This window comes from Pogonomyrmex barbatus, unplaced genomic scaffold, assembly GCF_055798465.1.
Source record: "Pogonomyrmex barbatus isolate J1 unplaced genomic scaffold, ASM5579846v1 scaffold23, whole genome shotgun sequence".
NCBI classification, from domain to species: Eukaryota; Metazoa; Arthropoda; class Insecta; order Hymenoptera; family Formicidae; genus Pogonomyrmex; species Pogonomyrmex barbatus.
Window position 1 is genome coordinate 2,700,100 of NW_028297120.1, and position 26,470 is coordinate 2,726,569.

The window sequence follows — 26,470 nt, forward strand, 5'->3', positions numbered from 1 at the left end:
AGTCGAGACTAACACCGAAAGTACACAGAAAGTCTATATCACGATACACGGCCAGGTTCGGCAATAAGCACGCGGAAATCTCACATTTATGACCCCTCAACAACATCAGTACTTCAACTTCTTTCTTAATTTCCGCGATCTGCTCATTCGCTTTAATGCGGAAACCTCGATCACGTATAATTGGCAACTTTAAATCTTTCACTATGCGAATTCCGTTCTCTCCCAGAATTATACGGCTCGATCCAGAATTCACCAAAGCCAGTAAAAAATATCATCTCACGTACGCGTAAATAACGCAACGGTGTCAACTTAGCGGCTTCAAACGTGACGTACGAATAGTTAACATCTCACGGTAAAATCGCGATATGGGTCCTATTTGTGGGAGTGAGGTTTGCAGTGTCTTAACGACCCGCTCCTTCGTTTTCCGAACATCTCGAACACGTATTCACGGTCGCATCCCGTCGGCCACAGCGGTAACAATAAGTATGACGCAGCTCGTCGACAATATGATCGGACCCGTCGCAATTCCAACACCGTACGCCGGCGGAAGGTCTCTCAGATGCTGTCGCGATTTCCGGCGATAAAAACGGATTGGTGGAGTGTAATATCGCGGATTCGCAATACGATCGGTACGCGTCTGTGGTATTCGCGTCCCCCTTCTGGGCGAGGAATTCCTCCGCGTTGACGAAAATCCGGCAGTAGCGACAATGATGGGTCCGCGCGGAACTCTATGCGGCGCGCGGTATGCTAGTTTCGGCAGCAAAGAGTTTTTCGGGTCAGGCGAAACTCGATATCGTCTCGCGGCATCGTAGCTAACTTTGACGCGAACAGTCATCCTTTCTAAGGTCGCGAAATCACGAAACATATCACGTGGGACGGCAATTTACACTCGCGGCAACATATTTCAATGTGCGTAATTTAGTTGTTCTATCAAGTCCCACGGAGGATTCAGGCGATCGAACAAAGCCTGCATACATGTTAAGTAGTCTGCGACAAGCTCGCCCTCCCCCTGTGTGCGATGCATAATTTCATCGCGTAACGTGAATTGAAAATCGAGATCTCCGAATCGCGTTCTCCATCCGGCAGTTTGATTTGATGATAGAGGGGGGAGCTCGCAGAACGGGGCGAGAGAGAGAAGGAATCAAAATAATGTGACAAGAATTAATTAGAGCAACATCAAAAATATCTTTAATATTAGTTTGAATCTCTACAGGCGCTTCTCTCGATCGCCTTTTTTTGATATAATACATGTTTCGAATCACACAACAGGTAAAAGGATAGGATAAAAGGTACAGAAATCCTCACGTTAACTGAGTAAGGCAGCAATGTGATACAGTACTCGGGAATACACACACGGCCACGACGTATCCGAACTACGCTTCCGCCGGGTGGTTCGAGCTCACACAAGACGCCAATTTAATTTGCAACACATGATCTGATACATCCCGCGAACGACACAGCTATCTCACTCCACAACAGTACATTCTGTACACAGCAATCATATAAACGAGAGTCGTACAAAAAAAAACTACAATTATCCCGACTTTCCGTGAGTGACGAGGGCGAGAGAAAATTACCGCAACGACTCGACAAGGATCACGAGCGAGGCACGTGACCGAGTCACCGGATGGACAATGGTGATGACGCAATATTTTCGCGACCGCGGGGAACGCTTCCCCACGAAAGTTTCTTCGAACCAGCCTCGCGCGATCCCTCGGGTCCGCGGGCGAAATCGACGACTTTACAATTGGAACGTTCGCCTTACCAGATGGCAACTCCTTTCCCTCGGTCTACTGCTTCTCCTCGTGGCTTGCGATATCGGCTGCGTCCACTTACAAAAGTTCTGCTCGGAAAAGTGATTCGGCCTCGCAAACTCTCGCGACATTATGGTGATCGTTATCCCCTCTCTTCGTATCGATCAGCGCCGCGGCGCGATCAGTCGCCAGATCCTTTATTTTTCGATGGGATCCTAGATGGCCCGCATTCCGCTGACCCCGCGGAAGATTCGAAGGCGGCAATCCTTCTCGGCTGAACCTGCGACGTTCGAGGATCCCTTTTTGGCACGTCGATCCTTCCGGTGAAAGGTGGCTGTCTCTCCCGGCTCAAGTACTCGTCCTCGTGCTCTTCGGCTCACCTTCTTTTGTGTGGGGTCTCCTCACTATTTCGCGAGGAGTGGCGCCTTCCCGTTTACTCGTTCTTTGATCCCCGCGTTGTATGGAGCCTCTCGATTCCTGAAAATGTCGCGCTACAATACGAGAACCAATATGCAAAGAGAGAGAAATTCGGCAACTACTTAGGGCGACGACCTGATAATCCTTTGCACCCGGTGGCGAGCGGTGATACACAAATCTAACGGTAGCCGTCAATTTCGTCGTTTTAATCCAGTATTGCGGAAGCTAAACTCGAAACGACAGTAAAAAAGAAAAAGGAAATTCGCACAATTGCGCACTCAGTTTGCGTTGCCCGTAGCTCGTCTGCCCTCTCGTCCTTCTAACCGATGAACGCAGGAACCAGAAATGCTCCAAATTGACTCAATTAAATCTTGTGACCGGCGGCCTCAGGGCGCCACGTCACAATATGTATATGTTTTATATATATATATATATATATATATATATTATATCATATGTTATTGTTTATTATATATAATAATAAAAAATTATTGTTAATTTACGAACTTTGATGCTTATAATTTTATACAATAACATTACAGATTGCTTCTTGCTAGCCATAAGATTTGTGAGAAATTGTAGATATTTACGAACAATTATATGTTATTGTACGCATAAAATTATAATTCCACTCTTAAGTTTTTACAAGTCTTACGAGATCGAGTTTTACGATTCTGCTTAGAATCGACCCGTCTCCCAAGTTATGGAAGAGAAAAGAGAAAAAGAATGAGTGCCATATGAATTTTTTAACAATTGCATTATGTGCATTAATGCAACTTTTACAGAGCAAAGTTGCAATTTGCATATAATGCGATTCATCAATCGATGAATTAAAAAACTCAGCTTCCACGCTTAATTATACAACAGACAATAGACTCTCGCGCGAATGCGACTGATCATCACGCCGGCTTGTAGGAGAGAAAATAGATACTGAATTAAATATAAAATAAATAAGATAGTAATTTGTTGAAGTATGATAGTATTTGTATTATCCTGTATTATATAACGACGCGCCCGAATCACCTTCTCCTTCGTAAATAAATTATAAATCGGCATAAATTATATCTGCAATTATTGTCTCCGACCGACCATCCGTCGGGGTAATTCGCGTCGATCATCAGACGCAATAGACGAAATCCGAACAGCACGGATTCACGTGAACAGCATATGAGAACACGATAGACCGCGTGCTAGGCCGCCGCCGCTCAACCCGTTACTGACCGTGTTATCGAACATCTTCGCGGAATCGCCGAGCGCGTTCGACGAACTTCACGAATCTTCCGGCGAGATCATCTCCGGAGTCGATCCCCAAATCCGAGCGACCTGTACCCGATTATTCCCGATCTACGGCCGACTCGAGTATATTAATTGGCTCCGGCGGCTTCGCCTATCACCGGCGAAACAGTAGACACTTCCAGTACTGATCTCGATATATCCGTTCCTATCCAAGAAAACGATCTAGGGCGCTTCCTAATGAGCCAGGAGCTTTTGGTCGATCGCTCCTATCTCCAAAATACGCAAGTTTCTCCTCAGACTAAGGCGCTTCTTAGTTTGGGCCCCGAAGCAGGCCCTTGTATGCAAAGATCCATCGCTGGCGGTAACAGAACAGGGAGCTTTCTACTTCTAAACCACAAGTTCAACATTCCTGATTTCAGCCCGAGAAATCTGATCAGAAAAGACTAAGACGAGACGAGACGCCTGACAAAAATAATCAGCTGATTGGCGACGCGACGAATACCGCGCATACCGAAGATCCCGCGCACCGTCGCGCACCGCGCGCCTACGATCTCGGCGCGTCGAATTCGCGGAAAAGTAGCGAGCCGAACTCGCGGAAAGACCGCGAGCGAAACTATTGAGAGGATTCCCGGCATCCGCGAAACGTTTCATAGAATCGCAATTGTCATTCACCGAAAAGACTTAATTTCGAAAAGTCACCTGTAAATATTGTAAATAGCCAGTACGTTATAAATTAGTTTCAAATCTTTTACAAATATATATAAGTGTACATAACTCAACACTTCATTATTTTATTTCTCTCCGCTCAATCCTGACCAAACCCGATTGACACTATCCCGCGAAACACCGATCTGCAGATCGCGAGGAACATGAATCGTTTTAACTGTTATATACGTAATATATATATATATATATATATATATATATATATATATTTATATATAAATAATACACACACGCACGCACGCACGCACACACGCGCGCGTGCACACACACACACGCACACACGCGCGCGTGCACACACACACACGCACGCACGCACGCACACACGCGCGCGTGCGCACACACACACACACACACACACACACACAATACATATAATATATATATATATTATATGTATTGTGTGTGTGTGTGTGTGTGTGTGTGTGTGTGTGTGTGTGTGTGTGTGTGCGTGTGTATATATATATATATACATATACATTTTTTTTTAAGTATCTTTATTTGTCAATTATGTTTAAAATATAAATTCTGAATAATATTATTCGAAGACAGTGTCTTATCATTACAAATTTTAAATGTAAAATGAATTTTTAATATTACCTTATAATAATAATAAAAATACTAATGTTAAAATACATTATATATTAAATATAATATACAATCTACATTTACAATCTATTTACTATATATTTACAATCTATATTAAAACGTTGTAAAATAAAAATAAAAGTCACGTTATAAATATAAATTAATTGAATGTACAAATAATATTTTACTGTTGTTACAAACATCACAATTTATCTAATTATTACTTCTGTAAAGTGTATTTATTATTATATTTATATATTGCATGTATTTATGGGAAAAAAGATTTTATATTTTTTTATATAAAACAGGACTCGACACGCGGAGCCAAGCTGAAAATTGGCTGAAAAATGCAACACGTATCGAGCCCTGAAAAATATACAAAGGAATGTATTTTTATATAAAAATAATTTTTCTGAACATATTTTAAATATTATAAAATTATAGAGGAGGAGATTTTGAACAATTTATGTATTAAAAATTGACTGATTGTGAGTAAAAGAGAAACGAATCTATTTAGATGTCATACTTCATAGGCCTATCAGACACGTTCCCCTTCCTCTATTGCTTTACCGAGCAGGACTCAAAGGTACGGTCAAGAGCTTATTACAAATGCTTTGAAGCATTTTTTTTATTGGAGTGTATTAGTAAAATTCTTTATTTTGATTGGATGATCAAACGCTTTGAAGCATTTGTACTGTTACATTGACCGTAGTGTAAAATGGCAAAAAATGTATCATCGTGTATCTCATCTTGTATGCACTGCAATACTACAATATTGAAACTTATTGATATTCCAGCAAATTCATATACGCAGATTACTGACATCATTTTTGAATTTAAGGGGTCGATCATGTAACTTTTCCCCTAGAGCGGAAACGTTAAAAGTGAAAAGTTTCACGTGAACTTATGATCATGTACGATTTTGCGGGATCATGTAACTCTTTCAAACGTGAAAATGTGAAATTTTTCATATGAACTTTGTACGGGCTTATAATAGATACTCGAATCGTTTCTCCAACTAAAGTCTTTATTTTGCGTATTACTACAATTTGCTCAGTTCGCTTATTCGATCTCGACTCCTTGTCTTTTTGCATGCTTGTCTATTTATACAATATCAAATATTATCCTACCTAATAAGCAAATGACACGTCGTGGTCTCTCACTTGTTATCTCGCTCGCAAATGTATCAATTAGTCGAGTAATACATGTCGAGTTGACTCACAATTCGGAGCAACAGTTACAGATTAAATTTATTATTTAGTCACCAACAAACTTTTTCGCCATGTACCTTGATGACGGAAAGGCGGAAATCTAGGGAATTAATAAATATGCTTCGGAATTAGAGAAGATTAGGACTGTGTTAGGATTAAGTGTACATACATATACAATTGGTTATTAAAAGATGTATATAATACTGTACCAATAAAATAATTTTCATTAGCTATAAAACCTATGAAACTATGTTTCATGATTTCACTTTCCACGCATCTAAGCTGCATACATAATTGTTGTATGTGAAAAGTTTCATGTGAATGTCAAGGTGAAAAAAATGAAAAGTAAAAAGTGAAAAAAAATGAAAAGTGAAAAATTTCACGTAAAGTTACATGATTGACCTCCAAGACATTTCCCCGGTACGGATTTTTAACATCACATATGAATTCAATACTCTCGAAATTATAAAAAAAAAACACTCAAATTTAAGATTTAGTTTGATCAGTAAAAAAAATTGATCTTTTTCGATACCCCTCTTCCTTTGTTTTTCTGCTATTTCATTGTTCAAACAGCTTTATGAATCCTTAGTGAAATCCTTAGATGTGAAGACGGTCAGAGTTTGTCTCGCGAAATTCAAATGCATTTGGATTATTTGCCCTGTTACATTATCGATTATATAAAGAGAATAGATTTTTCAGCACCTTTATTTAATTAGAGGATCATTTAGGAATCTTGAAAATAACAAAATATTAAAATTAATTTCGTGAAAATTCCAAACACTATCCAATCTTCCTCATCAGTGGCAATATAAATAATTTTAAACTAAATTTTTTTTTAATAGTCCATCGAAAGTTACTTGCTGAGATACATCTCTCTATTATTACATTTTATTTAAAACGAGAACAAGAAGAAATAAAAGTTATACGTCATAAAGCGAAAATGCCAAGAAGAAATAAGTTAACTGTTGATGTTGCAGTAAGTATTTTAAAAGAATTTTGGGATTACTTTGGCAATGACAAGTTACCTGATTACTCGGATGAAATTTGGAATAAAGTAAGTAAACGTAGTCAACATGAATGGAGTGCCCATAACTGGTGGGTTAATGTTAAATATGATAAACGACAAATAATGTCTTACGCAGGATGAGAAATAGATCTTGACACGTTGGATCCATCCATAAATATAACAATTTCAACTGAAAACAATGATGAATCAGTTAATGAATCAATGAATAATAATGACATTTTATTCGATTCTACTGATAACGATAACAACACTTGGTTTGATTCAATATTAAATTTAAATGAATGGGAACAAATTAAACTACTTCAATCAAAAAACTGGAAATCTAGGCACACATTAAGATTGTAGCGGATTTATTGCTCTGCCAGTAAGGCTATGCTGGCACTGCCTTGCCGAGGAAGGCAGTCTCGAGTCCGTGAGAGGTCTGAAATACAGGAGTAGGCAGAATAACTAAGTCGCGCCACGATTTTGTTATCCGACCGTCGCCAGCAACGTCTCGCGAAGTTCTGACTCGGTCACGTTTATTCTTGAGCACACAATCGTTAAATCTAGAACGTATCAAAGTCACAATGTTAACCGAACAAAGACGCGATATTTACAACGCTTAAAAATTAATAACACAGAACAAAGAGATCGAAGACGTACAATGCTAGCAGGGGCACCGCGAACACGAGAACAGCGCGTGACAATGTTATTTTCACGTAACGTACAATGCCAGTAAGGGCACCGCGGACACGGAGGAACGTTCGAGAACTAAATACTAGAGACGAGAAAACGCAAAGAAAGAAGAAAAGAAAGAATGCACTAAAATATGTGTCGCTCGCAAAAGAAAGGCGGAGCGCCTGAAACGCACGGTGCGTGTGTACGTAAGACGCTCGCGACACGCTCGGAAAATGCAGACTAGAACGAGACGCGACATGAACGGAAAACGAGACGACACACGAGTGCTAGCAAAACGGAACGCGGGCGCGGATAAAACGGAGCGCACGCGGAAATTGATGACGGCACAATTATAGGCGCGAATAAAACGACGGGACGATGCGGGCAAACGCAGGATGCGGATGCGACGCCTGCGAAAACACGAGTAAAGACGTCACTCGCGAGCGAGAGAGAAACACTCGGATGATCACTCACGAGCGCGAGAGCGACGGAACACAACGAGTAAGAGAGAGAGAGACATTTCTCACGCGTGAACGAGAACGAGATAAGACATGGTTATGTGCGAGCAAGAAAAAGAGAGCACGAGCGCACTCGCGTGTCGCGCGCAAGCGAGAGAGGTGGAGACGCATGCAGAGCGAGAGAGGCGGCGAACACTCAGCGCAACAGATGCGGCACGTGGTCGCACAGAGCCGGCGAGACAGAATTTTTGACACTCCACAGTTTTTATCGCATACACGACACTTTACACAGTCGCTGTCACGTACCGGTCACGACACAGTAACGCGTTGACACTGAAGATGCCGAAGTCTTTCTCTTTCTTCTCTCCACTAGACGTGTGGCTGCTGCGTGTCCGTTGATTGACGCGTAATGGCCGTTCGACACAATGCGCGTGGTAATGACCGACGGGGAAGTCACCACACTAGTCGTGGCACCAACGTCTGCTTCTTCGGTGGACGGTGGCGCTCGGTGGCGAGCGCGCGAGGCTGCGGAGCAGCGATCGGGGGCAAGGGCACCACAAGATCATGGATATGGACTAACGTCATTGTCGACTTTTTTGGCAACATCGTCTACCTTGTGCATACACATTTATTAGAAATAATATAAATATTTCTAACAGCAAATATTTTATCAAGATTATCGGCAAATGTAACAGTAAAAATTGTGGCAACATTTTCAAAGGTATTGTTGATACAGAACCGTTGACTAATATTAGCGAAATCTGTATATGTGTGAAAACCTGAGATTAGAGGTATTAGAGGCCAAAGTCATGAAATTCTGCAGCATCCTTTAAATGGAGGAAAGCGGAAAGAGATAAACAAAACAGCAATTACAGAAGGATGTTCAAATTTACGAAAAAGAAAAGTAAGAGAAGATGCGTCTTGGAGATGCAGATACACCAATAATACCTTCATTGGATATACTCCGACATGCTAAAAAAAGAAGCAACAGATGAAGATTTAGGTTGCAAAAAAGTAAAAGGTAAAGATATAATACAGACAATTTATCGTCTGTATTATATCTTCACCTTTTACTTTTTTAAATATTAAAAAAGTCTCTTAAAAGTATCTATTAAATATTTTCTAAATTTTGAAAATCCTTATAAAGGTGCTATTGCTCTGAGGTGTTACTTGCCATTCAAAATGTGTTATGGCACTAGTGAACAAATTAATGTTTATGAACAATACCACAATATGCATAAAAATGTTTTTTCTATTAGCATTGATGCAACTGGCAATATTGTTAGAAAATTAAAAAGACCACTAGAATCAAAATCAGCCCATATTTTTTTATACGTGATTGCCATACATTTTGATGAATACGTCTTCATCGATATATCAATTATTAACAGAATCATAAGAAACCGAGACAATTGAACATTGGCTGAAATTGTGGTTACATATGGTTAAATTTCGTAAGCCAATCCAAGTGGTTGTTGATTATTCTAGAGCAATGCTATTGGCTGTTCAAAAACTTTTAATGATATTATCATAAAAAAATATATTGAAATTTATTTCAATGCTGTTTCCGTGGGAGAATATGTTTCACGAGAATGAATATCAACATATGTAAGAATTGATATTGCACATCTAATCCTTACATATGTTGATATCCATTCTCGTGAAATGGTTTGTTAATGGTCTGTTTTAAAAAATTATCCTTTGCGCGTGATTTCTATATTCGATGCAATGCTTTAATAATAAATTGCCAAAGTTATCAGGATTTTGTCGAAATATTTTCACTTACGTATATTGTTGCCCTTCAATATTATCAGGATTCCGTCGTAACTGTAAAATTGGTAGATCAACAAATAAAAACAGCTGAACAAGCAAAAAAAAAATTGGAATCATTAATAAAAGAATGTCCTATTAATACACAATTATTTGCAAGTTATTGATTCTAGTAATGACCAGTTGAATGATAACGTTTGAAATGGGCGATGACAATAAACTAAAATCAATGAATTTTTTGAAAATAAAAATTAATAAAAATTAAATAATAATAATTACAGCTCAATCAATAATTCAAGAGGGTAACAATATAAACTATTTTCATTTATCTAAATTTATCAATCATTTATTAAAAATCAGAAAAGAATTTCCACTTTGGACAGCAGTGTATTCCTTTTTATACAAATCATCCAACTATTAACTATTTTGAAAGACCCTTTTATGATATTAAAAATGAAGTATTTAAAAATTATTCACTTCAACAAAGAGTTGAGAATTTTATTAAAATTCATCTCCGCGATTTAATAAGAGGTACATGAAATTTTTCAGCAAAAATGCAAAATTTTATAAATGTTATAAATAATAAAATGATACCAACGTGGAAACCAAAAGATTCTCGTCAATGTATGGTTCGACCGATAACAAAAACAAACCTAACTAAACTTCATGATAGTAATACACATTTAATGGAATATTCTTATTCTAAATTGGAATTATTTGATGATTCAGATTTGTTATCAAGAAAAAACTGGCATGAAAAAGCAGAACCTTTATTTTTATCAACGAAAATGAAGAAAAAACGAAATATATTTTTCGAATGATATGGCAGAATCGAATAATGAAAATTTTGAACAATTGATTAAAGAGATAATGTCGATACTTCTATTTATACAAATACATTTATACAAATGGTGATACAGAAGATTTGTCACGTTCAGCATTATCAAGTTCAAAATTGAATGATTTTGAAAATCAGATGTCTCGTACAGTAATTATTGAAAGTGAGAAAAATGATTCGAAAATTAAGGATCATGAATCATCGTTACTTATCATAACAAAAAAATTAAAAATAAATCGTAGCAGAATAGCAGAACACTATTCAATTAAAAACACAGGAGTATTTCAAACATAAATCATCTTATTCAAAGTTCTTTTCTGTTTATCCTGAAGTGAAATTAAATAATAAGTTAGTTACTAAGAATACAAAATGCTATTTATTAAAAAATGCTTCCTTTTGTGGAACTTATAAAATTGATAATAAAATATATTATTTAAGAAACAGTTGTCCTTTTCTATTGCACAAATTGTTTTCATCAATGTCCCAGATGATTCAATGTATTTTTCCATCGCCGAAACTTCTAATAATCCATTCTTTAAGTTTATTTTAAAATTTATGAATAATGGTCCAAATCATGAAATGTACAAAGAGAGGTTTAAGAGAGGTTTATTATTATAATATTAGTGAGAGGTTTATTATTATAATATTATTATAAAACCCAGACAACCATATAGATCATGACGATGTTTGTAAGATATCGCAAAAGTATATTGCAATATTCGCATGGTATTCGAGATACGTACATAATATATTGAGTATACACTAATAATTTATTATATCCGTGTTATATCATCCTGTAGATTTTCACTGGTAATTTATGAAGATATACTGAATATAGCTATAGTATGTAAATAGCTTGTCTGAAATGTTACGTCCAGTCCAGAGTAAATTGTAAAATTAAGAATTAAGAATGTAAATGGATGAGAATTGAAGGGCTCGGAAGGACGAACAGCTGCTCTCTCTCGAGAGTCAGGCGTAGAAACGTGATCTCGAGTCGAATGCACTATTTATGTCTCGGCACTGGATCAACGATAAAGAATCGCTATGACGCCTGTAGATGTACATTCGTTGGTCGTTTTTTAGTAAAGAAACATAATTTTTATTACTAGGGAAAGATCTCGTGCGATCAATGGGATGAGGAAAAGAGAGGATTTTAAAGAAAATTAAAATTAAAATTAAACATGATTTTAATTAGTAAAATAAAGATATACATAATAAAAAACAGAAACAAGAGAAGAAGCATTTGTATAAGCGTGTATATGTATGTGTGATATCGTGGTGTTACATAAGTACGGAGGGCATCGGGTAGGATTCTTACGAGGGAGAGTATGAATGTATGAGTGAATGAATCTTTGGTATGATCCTACTCGATAATATAATTAATATTTTCTGGTTAACTTAACTGGTTAAACTGGTTAAACTAATAATTACATAATAAGGAAACGAAGGAAAAATTACAAAAATATAATAAGAAAAATTATAAAAAATTGTATATAATATATGTATGGTGTGACTGAAGATTATTGCATAAGGGTTAAGGAGGGGAGTATTCTTGATGTTCCGCGGGAGGTTGTTATTAAATCGATAGGATGGGATTCCTCATCTTCTAAATCCTCAAAAAAAGGTTCACCATCTCGAAATAGAGGACCTGGAATAGGGCGTAGAAGTCAATGAAGTATTTTGCATCGGATGGATGCACGGGAAAATAACTAAATGTAATCGGTTGATATTGAACTTGTGTTAAGGCGGAAGGAGGAATAGAATTATATGAAGATGCTGAAGGTCGGTTTAGGGAAAATTCAGGAATAGTATTAGCTAATGTTAATGATTCAATCTGTTCTTTCGATATCCGTTTAAACTTTCGATATCTGTTTAACTTCTTGGTTCGGCCCTGACTTTTCTGTCGATTCCAACCGCCAGAACGACGACGATAAGATTATTCTTTAGTGTCGCGTTGCCGAACTTTAGAAGCTGAGACTTCCGTTTGATTCACTAGAAGGAAAAGGATTGATCAATGAAGAAAGGTATGAATACGTATGAAAGAGAGAGAGAGAGAGAGAGAGAGAGAGAGAGAGAGAAGGGAAGAATAACGAGAGCCTCGCATAGCTCAGACCAGTTCGGAGAGAGAGGGAGAGGAAAGGGAAGAACTACGGGAGCTTCGCATAATTCAAACCAATTCAAAAAAAGAGAAAGAAAGGGAATGAACAACAGGAGTTTCGCATAGCTCAAACCAGTTCAAAGAGAGAAAAGAAAGGAATGAACAATGGGAGCTTCGCATAGCTCAAACTAATTCAAAGAGAGAGGAAGAAAAGGGATGAACAACGGGAGCTTCGCATAGCTCAGATCAACTCAAGACAAAGAGAGAAAAGGAAAGAATAGATTAGCGTGTCATGGAGCAGAGAAAAGAAATAAAAATCTGAAATTTATAATTGATTGATAATTAATGAGTGTAGAACTCACTGTTGATTAGCAGGGGCAGTTATCTTAAAAAAACAAATCTCGACTTCTCTTCAGAAAGTTGGGATCTTCGCCCTGAGTCGAACGGATTGAAAGGTTGCAAGTAACACTAATAAAATTACTTAATAATACTGCCGCGGTTCGGAAGCAGTCCTATTTGTATGGAATGATCAGTCTGAATCTTGGGGATGATCAGGGTCTGAATCTTGAGAGGCAAGGGCGGTGGCAGGAACTCTGAGATGTGTGTGTGTGTGTGTGTGTGTGTGTGTGCGCGCGCGCGCGCGCGCGCGTGTGTGAAGGTAGGATGTTTACATTAGATATTTTCTTCGCCTCTGCTTGGCACGTGCCAACGTGACAGTATTCAGACTTGCGACAGCTCTAACTCGGGATTAATAATAATAATAATTTTTTGCATATTTTATTTAAGATCCTTTTAAATTTCTTTTAAAATTAAGCGTATCATGATAATAGTCAAAGCGGTTGCAAATCTTTCTCTTGTTTCTTGAAATTCAATATAATTCTGTATCTTATCAATGAAAGAAGAAATCAATATTCTTATATAAAGAAATTATATTATTCGGTTTTTTGAAAGAAAAGAATCGTGGAGTCCACTGGACGTAAGAGAAGTATATCCTCAATATATCCCAGGTAACAAGATGTCAACAAAATTACGGTTGCATTCCGATGTTGACTGCTAATACTGAAAATCTATAATATACGTAACATCCCTTACGGAAAATAAATGGAAAAAAATAAAAAAATGAAAAAAAAATAAGAGAAATTGATGAAACATTCTTTATCTCCTATCACTGCATGTTTCTAAAACCGGTCCACCCATCCACTTGGAGATCTTGCTCGATGTCGCTTAACCTCTGTATTGGGATGAAACCTGCTACTGAAATGATAATATAAGTAAATGCAGAATCCTGATATAAAATATGATAGATCGGTTAATGAATGTTACTGTTGTATAAATAGCCTCAATTTTAAAATCTCGATTGCATATGTAATTCTTGTAGATAATTTAATTACATATAGAGCCATGAACCTATGTTATGTGTATGTTATATATGTTAGCGAGAATTATTTTTTTTATGACAATTATTTATAAATTGTTGTATGTATTTTATTTACTTGTTTATGAATTTGTTAATAATTGTATTAAATATGGAAAATATTTTTCTTATTTATATATTATAATTAATTAGGAAAGATAGTAATTAATAACGTTATTTTATTAAAAATGACATAAAAATAACGATTAAATGACAATATATTTATAACAATAATATTTCGTGACAAATGTTACGTTTATTTTACGTCATTTTTTAGTACACTGACATCGAATGACGAAAAATGACCTTAAATCATCGTCATAATGATATCATCTTACTACTTGAGATACCAGTATATTCCAAAATGTCTTCAATATATTCGCATTATATCTGGAGTATATCTGAGATATTTTGAGTAAATTCAATATTATCTCAGTAAACATAATCAATATATATAGCAAAGTTTATTTGCTATAGTCTGAATATATCCTGAAAATATACAACAAATGATATTCTACACAGATTTTATACGAATAATCTTAGTATATTCGGTATGATCACAGTACGTTTAATATAAATACAGAATATTCGTATGATATCATGTGCTATTAGGGAACCCTTATATGAAAATACTAAAATTAGTAAAAAAACTTAACATCACGAGATTATCTTTTCTTACAATTCAGTAGACAGTTCGGCTGAAATTCGGATGAAATTATTAAATTCAATAATTTCCGTCCAAGTTTCCGTCAAATGGAGAAATGTGAAAAAGTGTGGTGAGCATAAAACAGTGCAATTAACGTTAATACCCCAACATAAAATAACTATAAAAAAAGGCTTTCGTGCTCTACAAAAAGCATTGAACTTTCATAAAATTACTTACAACAAACAATGTCAATGTGGTGGCTGCTCTGTTTTAACAAAAAATTAATTACCACATTGTCATCGAATTAGATATCAGAGAAAATTTTCAATCTACTTCAAAATCTTGTAAATTAAAAGATTTACCAATGGTCCCTAATACCACGCGTACGTTCTAAATATATTCTGAGAAGATCGCAATGCGTATATCATCTCAGAATATTCTCATACGTACTTCGATCGACTAAGTACATTCCTATGTCCGGAGTAATATCTTCCATTAAATTCCGCTGCGAATATTCGCAGCGAATGATGACAGTATTAAGAAAGGAAAACGGAAAATTTTCAGTAGATTATGGTTGCGTTTCGATATTGATTGCTAGTACTAAAAATCTATAATATACGTGACACCCCTTACGGAAAATAAGTGAAAAAAATGAAAAAGTTAAAAAAAATAAGAGAAAGTGATAAAACATCTCTTATCTTGATATCATCGCATGTTTCTAAAATGATCACCCATCCAACTTGGGATCCTGACTCGAGGCTGTTTCACCTGTATATTGGGATGAAACTTGCTACTGAAATGATGATATAAGTGAATACAGAATTTTGGCATAAGATATAATAGATAATATGGTTAATGAATGTTACTATATTGTCGTATAAACAGTCTCAATTTTAAAATCTCGATTGCATATGTAGATAATTTATTATATAAAACCGTGAATATATTATGTTTAATGAGAATCATTTTTCTTATAAAAATTGTTTATAAATTGTTATATATATTTTGTTTACTTGTTTATAAATTTATTAATAATTGTATTGATTATGCGAAATATTTTTCTTATTTATATATAATAGTTAATTAGTTAATTAAAGAAAGATAGTAATTAATAATGTTATTTCATTATTTATTTATTAAAAAAATGGCTTAAAAGTAACGATTAAATGACGAGATATTTATGATAATAATATATCGTGACAAATGTTACGTCTATAGAATATACGCGCGTGATAGAAAGGCGTATGTGTCATTTCCTCTGAATATAACCTAAGAATGTACGCATGCAATGAAAAAACGTATGTACCGCTGCGTAAATCCTGAGAATATACGCGCGCGAAAAAAAACGGAATGATACTGTCAGTAATGTTCTAGCGTGCATCTTAGTACGTTACAGATAATCACAGTACAAGCAGTACGAAAATGGGATGATTCCATTCTCAGTATGTCGCGTGCTGTTACTAGGCTAGGGATACTAATGTTAGCAAAACAATATAAGTATGAGTATTTTCCGCATTAAATTACATATTTTTTTAAACAACTTAGGCAACATTATTTTAATTATTTTAATTTTTTATTTTAATTTCAGGTTGGTCGTTGTTGCAGCATATTTCGGTCACTTTATTGCTTATTGTAGACAACTTTCAGAATTATGGGAGCAATATAATGATTTAAATACTAAAATAAATTCTTGTACACAAAATGAGACAATTAATTCTATGCTGCGATTTATATACTTCATGAAGATAACTAAATATGGTATGTATAAGTAATATGTTAATTATAATAGAAACACATGCTTTTAAAATAAATTTGCAAAAGAGCAATAAGATTTACACCCTCCCAAACATTTAAAATTGTAACGGAGCACCTGAAAGCTCCGTTACAAGCGCGCGCTATGCGGCACGTCATCCGGGGCCATCCGAACATCTTCGACTGCGACCGAACAATACGCGCCGATTGCGTGACAGATCAGCTGATCATTAAACAATTTTTAACAAATCGTGTGTTGATGCATCAACACAAAATAGGTATATAAACCCTGCGATTTTTGCGAAGAAAATCAGACCTGTCCGATCATCCGACTTGTCCGCTTCCAAAATTATCGATCCGATCCGTACAACGCGAGAATCTTCTCGCACCGAATACCGAGCCTTCTCAGTATTCTCGTTTCCTTCTCATCCGGAAAGTCGGAGCGTTCTCGGACTTTTTTTCTACGGAATATCGGACGCTCGCGATATTCTCGTATTCCTGCCCATCCAAAAGTCGGAGTGTTCTCGGACTTTACTTCTGTAGGATACCGGGCGCTCGCGGTATCCTCGTCTCCTCTCCCATGAAGAGTCGGAGTGTTCTCGGACTTTTCTTTCGACATACGCGAAAATACGTGTCGCGAAAGTGTCTACGGTTATTTAGCAATCCGTGCGTCCGAATGCTCAGCAACACGCGGACCCGGTTGCCTAGTAAGATACGCGCTGCGTATCCGACTTACGCTATCCCGCGAATATACCATCGCATTCACTGCTCGACCGCGCTGCAAAAATCTCAAATACAGCGAATACTATCAAAGCCTACTCGAACAACGTTACGCTGTGAGAATCAAGAACATCATTTTGTATCCACTAAACTGCCAACTTTTGTTTAAAATAAATCTAATTATTTTATTGTAAATTAAACCTAGGCGTCTGCAAATTCTTTTCCGAACCCGGCATCCGACGAGCATTTCCGAGCTCCCAAGCTATGTCCTCGTATTTGTACTGTACATTATCCGACCGTGCAGGAACGTACCGTTACAAAATATTTAAAATATTTATTTATTTTTGAAACCATTTACAACATTTAAATTATTAAATTTATATTATTTTATGTTTATATTATTATTAAAATATTTATTAATATACTGGATAAGGGATAAGCATTTAAATGTAAATATATTCCAAACTCTTCTAATCTAAATTAAAATAATACAATTATTAAATATAATTATTAAAATGCATGTTTTATTACCGTTATTTTGTTCTTGTATCATTGCATACCGTATATATAATATTCATATAATAATTCTTCCACCAGATTGAAATTTGAATTACTAGATGAAATTATTTCTATCACGCTTTCCTGAAATCAATTAACTTACATGACTGAGATAGCTGAAGATATGAAAGAGAGAATATTGAATAATGTTTACTATTGGAAAAATCAAGGAAACGTTGAAAAAGAGATTTTTTTCTTATTTGTTTTTTTATTTTAGAAGCGCTAAATTTTTTATTTTACAAATATACAGGGTATTCTATTTTAACTTTTACATCAAAAGTTGTTCGATCTGAAGGGGGACAAATAATAGTAAAATTAATTTTTGAAAAAAAATTAATTTTTCAAGATTATATGAAAAGTATCATCTTTTGTTTAAATAAAATTACATGATTTTTGTACATAATATGATTTCTCTAATTATTTTACATATAAAAGTATTAGATTAAAGTTATATAAAAGAAAAATATATATATATATATATATATATATATATATATATGTGTGTATTATATATATAAAGTCTACTAAAAGAATCATTTTTTCTAAATTGATAAATACATTAATTTTATTTACGTCTCTTTAATTTTATAAACGTGTACTACAATTGTCGTTGATTATTTAAAAAACAATTATCACTGCTCAATATGTTGTTGCGAGGCAACCTAAATAATCCCCGATCTCATAACATCGTTGATTAGCCTGAATCCCAAGGATTAACCCGAGAATTATTAATTAAGTAATTAAAATGCGAAACTAAAATAATAAGAAATGCGCGCCCGCGCCGATTGCAACCGATGTGCAATTCGGCAAGGACGCTGACTCTGACAACACGTATTGAAACGTTGACCAAACAACATTTCGACATGAGGACACGCCGAGGCCGCGTAACAACGGACCAATAAAAAAACAACGAGAATAATCAGGCAGCTCAGCTCAAAGGCTCAGACGCATAAGTGATGACGCGTAGACACTAGAGAAGTGTGATAGTGTATGACAGTTGTGAGTGACTCGGAAATATTGAACACCCAAGTCGTTAAATAAAGTATTTTACTCGAATATCGAAGTGCAGTTGTAACCTCTTTCCCCTCGTCCGACACGCACTCCTGGAGTTGTGCCCGGAGCGGCACAACAATGTTAGATAACGTGCATATATGTATATACAAGCATTTAAGAATATACAATATATTTATTCAACAAATACGTTTCTAAATACAATTTAAAATATTTTAGTTAAATTCGGCAAAGTGTATATAACCAAGCTTTGTTATAATATTTCTAGAATAATAAACATACAGTTTTGATAATGCAATCCGTAACTTTCCTTTGTATTAAAATCCTACATTATGTTGTTAAAAAAATGAAATTTTTAGAGTAGAATTCATTTCTATGCGCATGGGAAACATATTTCGAGTGGATATTTGTTATAGTTTGAGTTCCTCCTCTTATCTCCCCTTTTTAAAGACAGGAAAGTTTATTTCTACTGTGTCTAAGATTGCATTCCACTCTCTTAATGCTCGCGAAGTAAGCACATCAAAAGGATCGATCAACCTATCGGGATAAAAAGACAACAATACTTCGATAGATGCGAATATAAACGTAATATGCCTTTTTTTTTTAGAAAGGATGTGGCTAATTTTTAATAAATAAATAAAAATATATATTTCTATTATACATACAACACTATTGTATATATTACTTTTTATTGCTATAATATAAAACAACATATTGAAAGCTCGTCGAAATCGAAAGGAGATCTTGGGACTTGGGACCTTTCTGTAATTAAAAGTATAGGTGGCTATCTTACGTCATTAGACAATTGTTAATTATCGGCGGACGTTACATTCGGGATATTAGAGAAATTGCCGATAGAATGCGCCTCAGTCCCGGTTTACAATAGGTGATTAAACTTTGAGTCATAAGAAATTGATCATAGTCGATATTCTCTTATTCTTCCACCATGATTCATCCATTTCTGGCTCAAGGCTTAAATCACTTATTAAACCGGGACTGACGAGCAATATCTGTTACATCAATATCTGCATTATAGTGCAGTATAGTGCAGATAATCTTATTTATTATATTATTTTAAGGACCAAATTGCAAAATCCGGCTCTGTAATAGGTTTCGCGACTTCGTAAAACATGGATCAAGAAAATGGATCAAGACTTTTGGCAAAATATTAGTACTCGAGAAAATATTACTACAAGATAAAATGTGATAGAATACGGATTTGTAGTTGCACCGCATAAATGAGGTGTAAATGAGTAAGCTTGTTGTTCCTGCTGACTCTTATATATTTAATTAATTATTTGAATAATTCACAAAACTTTTTAATGGCACTTCATAACTCTATAACGACACCCGACTCACCCCCCTCAATTACTAACAATTTAATATTATTTAATATTAACAATGTTAGATGTCCCCGACCGATCAACCGCCGGGGCGCCGACACGGCGATCCTTCCGCGATCCCACCGTCGCGAAAAGCCCGTCGAACAGCGGACGCGGCAAATCGGTGATCACGCGGCTTCACGTGCGCGCCGCGTGAAACAATAGACACACGGTAAGGCCACCACCGCCGGCCCCGCTACCGACCGCGCCACCGAACATCCTCGCGGAATTCCCGAGCGCGTTCGGCGAATTATCGCGGGGATTCCGACAAAGACATCCCCCGGAACTACCCCGACCCGAGTCCGGCCGACCCGTTCCCGACGACTCCCGACCGATGGCCGGCTCGGGTATATTAAGCGAGTCCGGGAGATAAACGAGACCTATCTCCGGCGAGACAGTAACCAGTCCGACACTGCTCTCGATATTCCGAATCCTCTCCAGAAAAAGCGATCTAGGGTGCTACCTATCGTGCCAGGAGCTTCTGGCCGATCGCTCCTCTAAATCCACCAGCGCACAAGTATTCACAGGTTGAGGAGCTTCTCAACCTGGGCTCCACAAAGAAAGCCCTTGTGCACATATTCCTCTGACGATCGAGAAGCAGGGAGCTTCCTGCATTCGAACCGTCATAGCCTTACACACAGCTGATCCGTCATAGCACTACACACAGCTGATCCGTCAAAACAAGACGGCCGAAATCCCCGCGCACCGTCGCGCCCGCGCCGCGCCTATCGAGGAACGCGACGAAATTCGGAGAACCGACCGCGAGCAAACGATTGTATATAATACGTAGAAACCGCGCGTCTTTTCGCCGTACCAACGGCGAAATACCTGTAAATACTGTACATATAAAAACAGCCAGTCGGCATTGTAAATATAGATCTAGACATACCAAGAGACACGATATTTTATTTCTCGTACCGAATCCTGACCAAAAACCGATCGACGCTATCCTGCAGAACCGATCGACGCGGAGATAGAGACGTTTTAACTCTTTATGCAAAATATAAACAATTCCATACACGAGCATTGTCTAATTTATCTTTGATTAATTACTCGGCTAAGTACATCGTATAAAGTAAGTACATTGTCTAATTTATCTTTGATTAATAACTCGACTAAGTACATGGTATAAAAATGATTAATTAATTATAATTAACTGAAAGATTCACAAACTTTTTCAATTGCACTTCAAAACTCTTCATACAAAATACAAATGATCTAAAATAATAATTCTTTAAATCATTTATACTTCTCAGATTAAGTTCAGTACGAATAAGTTTAAGTTTAAGTTTTTTGAGTTTAAGTTTTTTTATGTGCCACAGCCTAAAAAATTACAGGTAAAGCAGTTGGATGCTCAATGAAAAATACAAGCAATAGGAACAGAGAATAACACAGGCAACAAATTTTAACCTATGGGAAACCGTATATCAATGTACAATGAAAAACACATTTCCATTAAACAAAGCAAAGCACTGTGTCAGGAACAGGCAATAAGAAACAGAAATCCAACGCATCGAAAATTTTGTTCCTATTCTCTGTTTCTATTGTCTGTATTGTCACGTCTTGCGCGGCACGGTTTCCTAGGGATTTTGAGCTGAAAATGGCGGTTCATTTCCTAAATCAAATTTACTCTACTCTCACAATTTCTATATCGACTGAATTCACCGGAACGCATTCGCGATGAGAACTCGACTTTACTCGATCCCTCGTACCTCAGTCGAGAGACGAGCGTCGCTCTCTCTTGATCCCATTGAAAAAAAGGAACTTTCTTTCGTATATATTGTTCTTCTTTAAACCAAACTTGATTTTACTAAATTTCTTTATGAAGTAGAGTAAATATTTTAATAAAATTCTTTTAAAGGTCAAAATGCCGAAAATCAGATTTACTTTGCTTAATGACTTTCTTAACAAATTGCAAAATTGTTTTCATAAAAATTTATTTGTTATTAATTTCTTAATATCAAAATTATCGCCAAGAATTTATCTTTAACCGTTATAATCGAAAGTAACTTACTTTCAGATATCCAGTTTGAAGAAGGTTATCCACAATTTCAGTAGCGCCTAACGTTAGGGTGAATTCCCACTGAGCGCGTCACGCGTCGCGTCACGAATTGATCAATCAAAACATTCCATTTTATTATATCATTTGCCGCGCGACTTGCACGATGCATCGGTTAGATTGTTCGACATTCTAGAGACAAAAGGATTCCCAACAAGAAGGAAAAAAATGAATCTCAAATCGCGCAATTTATAATTCTACAAACACAAATTAAAGAAATAACATTTATTAAAATATTTGAATTAAAATAATATATTTGTATATGTACACACACACACACACACACACACACACACACACACACACACACACACACACACACACACACACACACACACACACACACACACACACACGCCCGCTCGCTAAGTGTCGGTCCACAATAAGTATTTAATCTTTAAGTCGTAAGAAATTGACCAATCATAGTCGATTATTCTTTTCATATTCGATTATAATTGGTCAATTTCTTACTTCTTAAAGCTTAAATCACCTATTGTGGACCGACACTAAGGCGGACAGAGTGAATCTCCCTCACACACGGGGGTCACTACCAAAGAAACGCTTCTTTCCTGGCGTAGAGCACTAGTAGTAGAAGAAAAAAAAGATAGACAAAGAAAGAGAAGCTTATGTAATTAAGAGTAAAAGAAGTATAGGAATGTGCACTCACTGTTCACTTCTAACACAATATCTTTCCATATTCATTAGTTGACCTTGCGATGTGACGACAAGTTGTGTTAGTTTTGAGATTTAAGATCCTCCATAAGAGTAGTATTGTTGATCAAAATACGCTACCCGTTGAATAGTTTTAAAATCTTTTATTATACATGCAAAATAATAATCTTGATTCCTGGTGCAATATTTGTATCATAAATATTTCGAGACATGCAAACACATTGAGTGTACTCTATTTCACAACGTAATTGGATGCACTACATGCACACATACATGCATTAATTTATAAATGATACAGAATTCAGACAGATTATTAATAACTTATGAAAATTGCAGAATTACGACAGCAAGTTCGATGGAAGCTTATTACAACAAGAACCCAGCAGGAATCAATTGGTATTCACAAAAGTATTCTAGAGACTAAATTCTTTTATCGAAAATTCGCGTGGAGTCTAAATTCTTTTTTTCACGAAATTGACTGACGCGGAAATGCGCACTCTTTAATTACTAAATTTTGACTACTCTCTATTATAAGAATAAAACAAAGTAATCTCAGGAATTAATTTCAATTAATTAGTAACACATTAAATATTGTAAGTGAATTGTTCTATTAAAATATACTGAATGCTCAAGCTGTATATTAAAAATATTCTAAGTATCGATCATAAAGTCATGAAATGTTATAAATATCAATCATAAAATATTATAAGTATCAAGCTAAATAACGAAAATATTCTAAGTTCTACGTATGTAAAATCGTACCAGAGACTAAGTTCTTTTATTCGGATAGAGTCTAAGTTCTTCTTTACAAAAAATTATTTGTTACGGAGATTCGCTCGTTAAATTTTGACTGTTCTGATATTATAAAATAATTTTAAAATGTTCTATGTTTTCGTAGTTATTTGCATTAAATATATTTCTAAGTATCTGTCTCAGGAAAATATCCTAAGTTATACAAGCCGAATATCAAATAATTCTAAGTTCCGATTATGGAAAATATTCTAAGTTTTTTACTCGAAATTATTTATAAAGACTAAGTTCAAATGTATATAAAATCGTACCAGAGTCTAAGTTCTTTTTTCACAAAATTGACTGACGTGGAGATATGCACTATTCGCTCGTTAAATTTTGACTGCTCTGCGAGTGCTCTTTGGGTAGTCCTTTTATACTCTCGGATTTCATCAGCCTCCGAATATTCCAAGAACGAAGTGTCAAATTCTGGGATTGTTTTGGATTTGTATCAACTAACATTACTCCGAATTATTTTTCCTCCAAATTATTTAGGAATCAACAAGCTCGTTCGACACATCAAAAGAAAGCAGCATCTTTGATTTGATATCAAAGAATGCCGTCTTTAAGAGAGAAATTATTTTAAATTCTTTTAAAGCAGTTCATGCATGTTTATTTATATATGTTTATGTTTAACATTTTGCAATTGTCTGTATTACACAAAGAAATATGTAGTTATTATACTTAAAATTGTCTAACGAACACAATGAGTATATTAATGTTGCATTTTTTTTATTTTAGAAATTACGAATCTTGTCATTTTAGTTTCCTAAAATCAGGAATAAATGTTCTTATTAAATTTTAATAAAAATCTTTAAATTAAATAACTTGCGTTTTGATTTCATATATTGGATTTAGTTTTCCGACTGCTTATATGCTTACTGCATCCGTAAGATTTCATAAGTTTCCGTAAATCTTATAGTTTATGGCGAACACGAATATAGGGTGTCCGTAAAATATATAGTAGGTAATAGTACGTGTATTCTACAGGTGATATCTTTTTATGAAACACACATAACAAGGTATGAGTGTATTCGTGTATGTCGGTGATGGCATCATCATTTAATGCTGTTCTTCCATAAGAGCGATTTTCCTTATTCCTTATTTCTTGTTTTTCACAAGATTTTTATATTAGGTTGAAAAAGAGAGTAAATTGACATTATTACCATGGTTATTTGTTAATAAAAATTTACCGTTAATCGTTTATGACAATTGACCTTATGAAATTCTTATTGTTCATGATTTATTTTATAACAATATATTTAATTGGTTGATCGCTTTTTGCAGTAAATAATTGCGAATATCTCGAGAACGGAGCGTCGGATCGAAAGTCGGATCTTTACTAATATACTCAGGGGGAGTTGTTAAGAGAAAGTTACAAAATTATAAACAAATATTATTATTATTATTTTTATTTCGGATTATTTCGGGATTATTTCGGAAACTATTAGTCGTATCAAGAAAATTTAAATGTGGTATTTTACAATTAACATAGGGTTATCGAATGCGTTATCATTCTAATTTGTTATCAGAGAATCGCTATCTTAAAAATTTGCAATTTTGAATTTTAAAAAAATATTTTTATGCCCTTGTTATTGTCATTAAACTGACCATTTTGCAAATTTAAATTTATCTTGTTATTCACAGGTTTTTGAGTGACGTCATCATGATCTTATTTATTTGTTTTTTCAAAAATTTTATTGTTATCCTCTTTTTCCCTGTGTGAAACATAATTTTGTTAACAATATTTCCTTTTATCTTGTTTTATTAATGTATAAAAGTTAAATTTAAGATGAAGTCAAATTTGATTCAGGCCATCTATTGGATTCGCAAAGAACTATCTATCGGTAATATAGAAAACTTTGTGCGACATCTATAGGCCATATGATAACTAGCTCCTTAAGACATCTATCGATCATAAGATGAACTACTTCCGAATTTTTAATGATAAGAGCTTAGAATTGTTATTAAGTTATTATATTATTTTTTATTGTTATTATTACTGATTGCGGCTCTTAATAAGCCGTGTATAAACCAACTAAAGGTTAAGATGAAGAAAAATAGTTTTACTTATTATGACGATTATTTCAGTTGGAAAAGATGTGACGCTTTTAGTCAAAAATAAATATTTCAGGGCAATATAATAGAATAAAAAAAGATGGGACGTCACAGTATTTTCCATTGTGCATTGATACACAGTTTCCCATAGGTTGCCTGTATTATTCCTTGTTCCTATTACTTGCGTTTTGTGCATCCAGCATCCGACTTACCATTGTTCATGGAATTGCATTTGCTAGCGCTATTTTGCTCCATGAATGGAGTTGGCAACGTTAGGGTTGATAGCACAGTAGCAAGCTCTCCAAACGCACCTTTAATATTATGTTGTTTTTGGAATTTTTTTTAAAAAGCCATTGATAGCTTTAAAATTTAGAAGACCGTTTAATAGAATATTAAATTGTAACTGCTTGCTTTTTCTTTCAATATTGGTTACAGGATCACAAATTCTTTTTTAGAGAAACCAATTATATAAACTTTCTTCTAATCTACTCCGTTCAATATTTGTGCATCTTTAATATAAAAATACAAATATTGAAATATAAGTAACACAATATTAAAACATATTTGTGCACCTTTTTTTAGATATATTTTTTAGATATATTTCTATGAGTCAAAAATACATTTTGTTTTTT

At 35.3% G+C, this 26,470-nt stretch overlaps 2 long non-coding RNA genes across 2 annotated transcripts; both read left to right on the plus strand.

Moving 5' to 3' along the window:
• Positions 1-8,462: 8,462 nt before the first annotated feature.
• On the plus strand, positions 8,463-11,120 carry LOC105423840 (uncharacterized). The gene is made up of 3 exons (XR_016139602.1): positions 8,463-8,792; positions 8,895-9,092; positions 10,571-11,120. It is a non-coding gene; the product is annotated as an uncharacterized LOC105423840 (long non-coding RNA).
• A 9,219-nt stretch (positions 11,121-20,339) lies between these two features.
• Positions 20,340-24,607, plus strand: LOC105432334 (uncharacterized). Its single transcript, XR_968381.3, has 2 exons — positions 20,340-23,235; positions 23,328-24,607. It is a non-coding gene; the product is annotated as an uncharacterized LOC105432334 (long non-coding RNA).
• Positions 24,608-26,470: the final 1,863 nt, after the last annotated feature.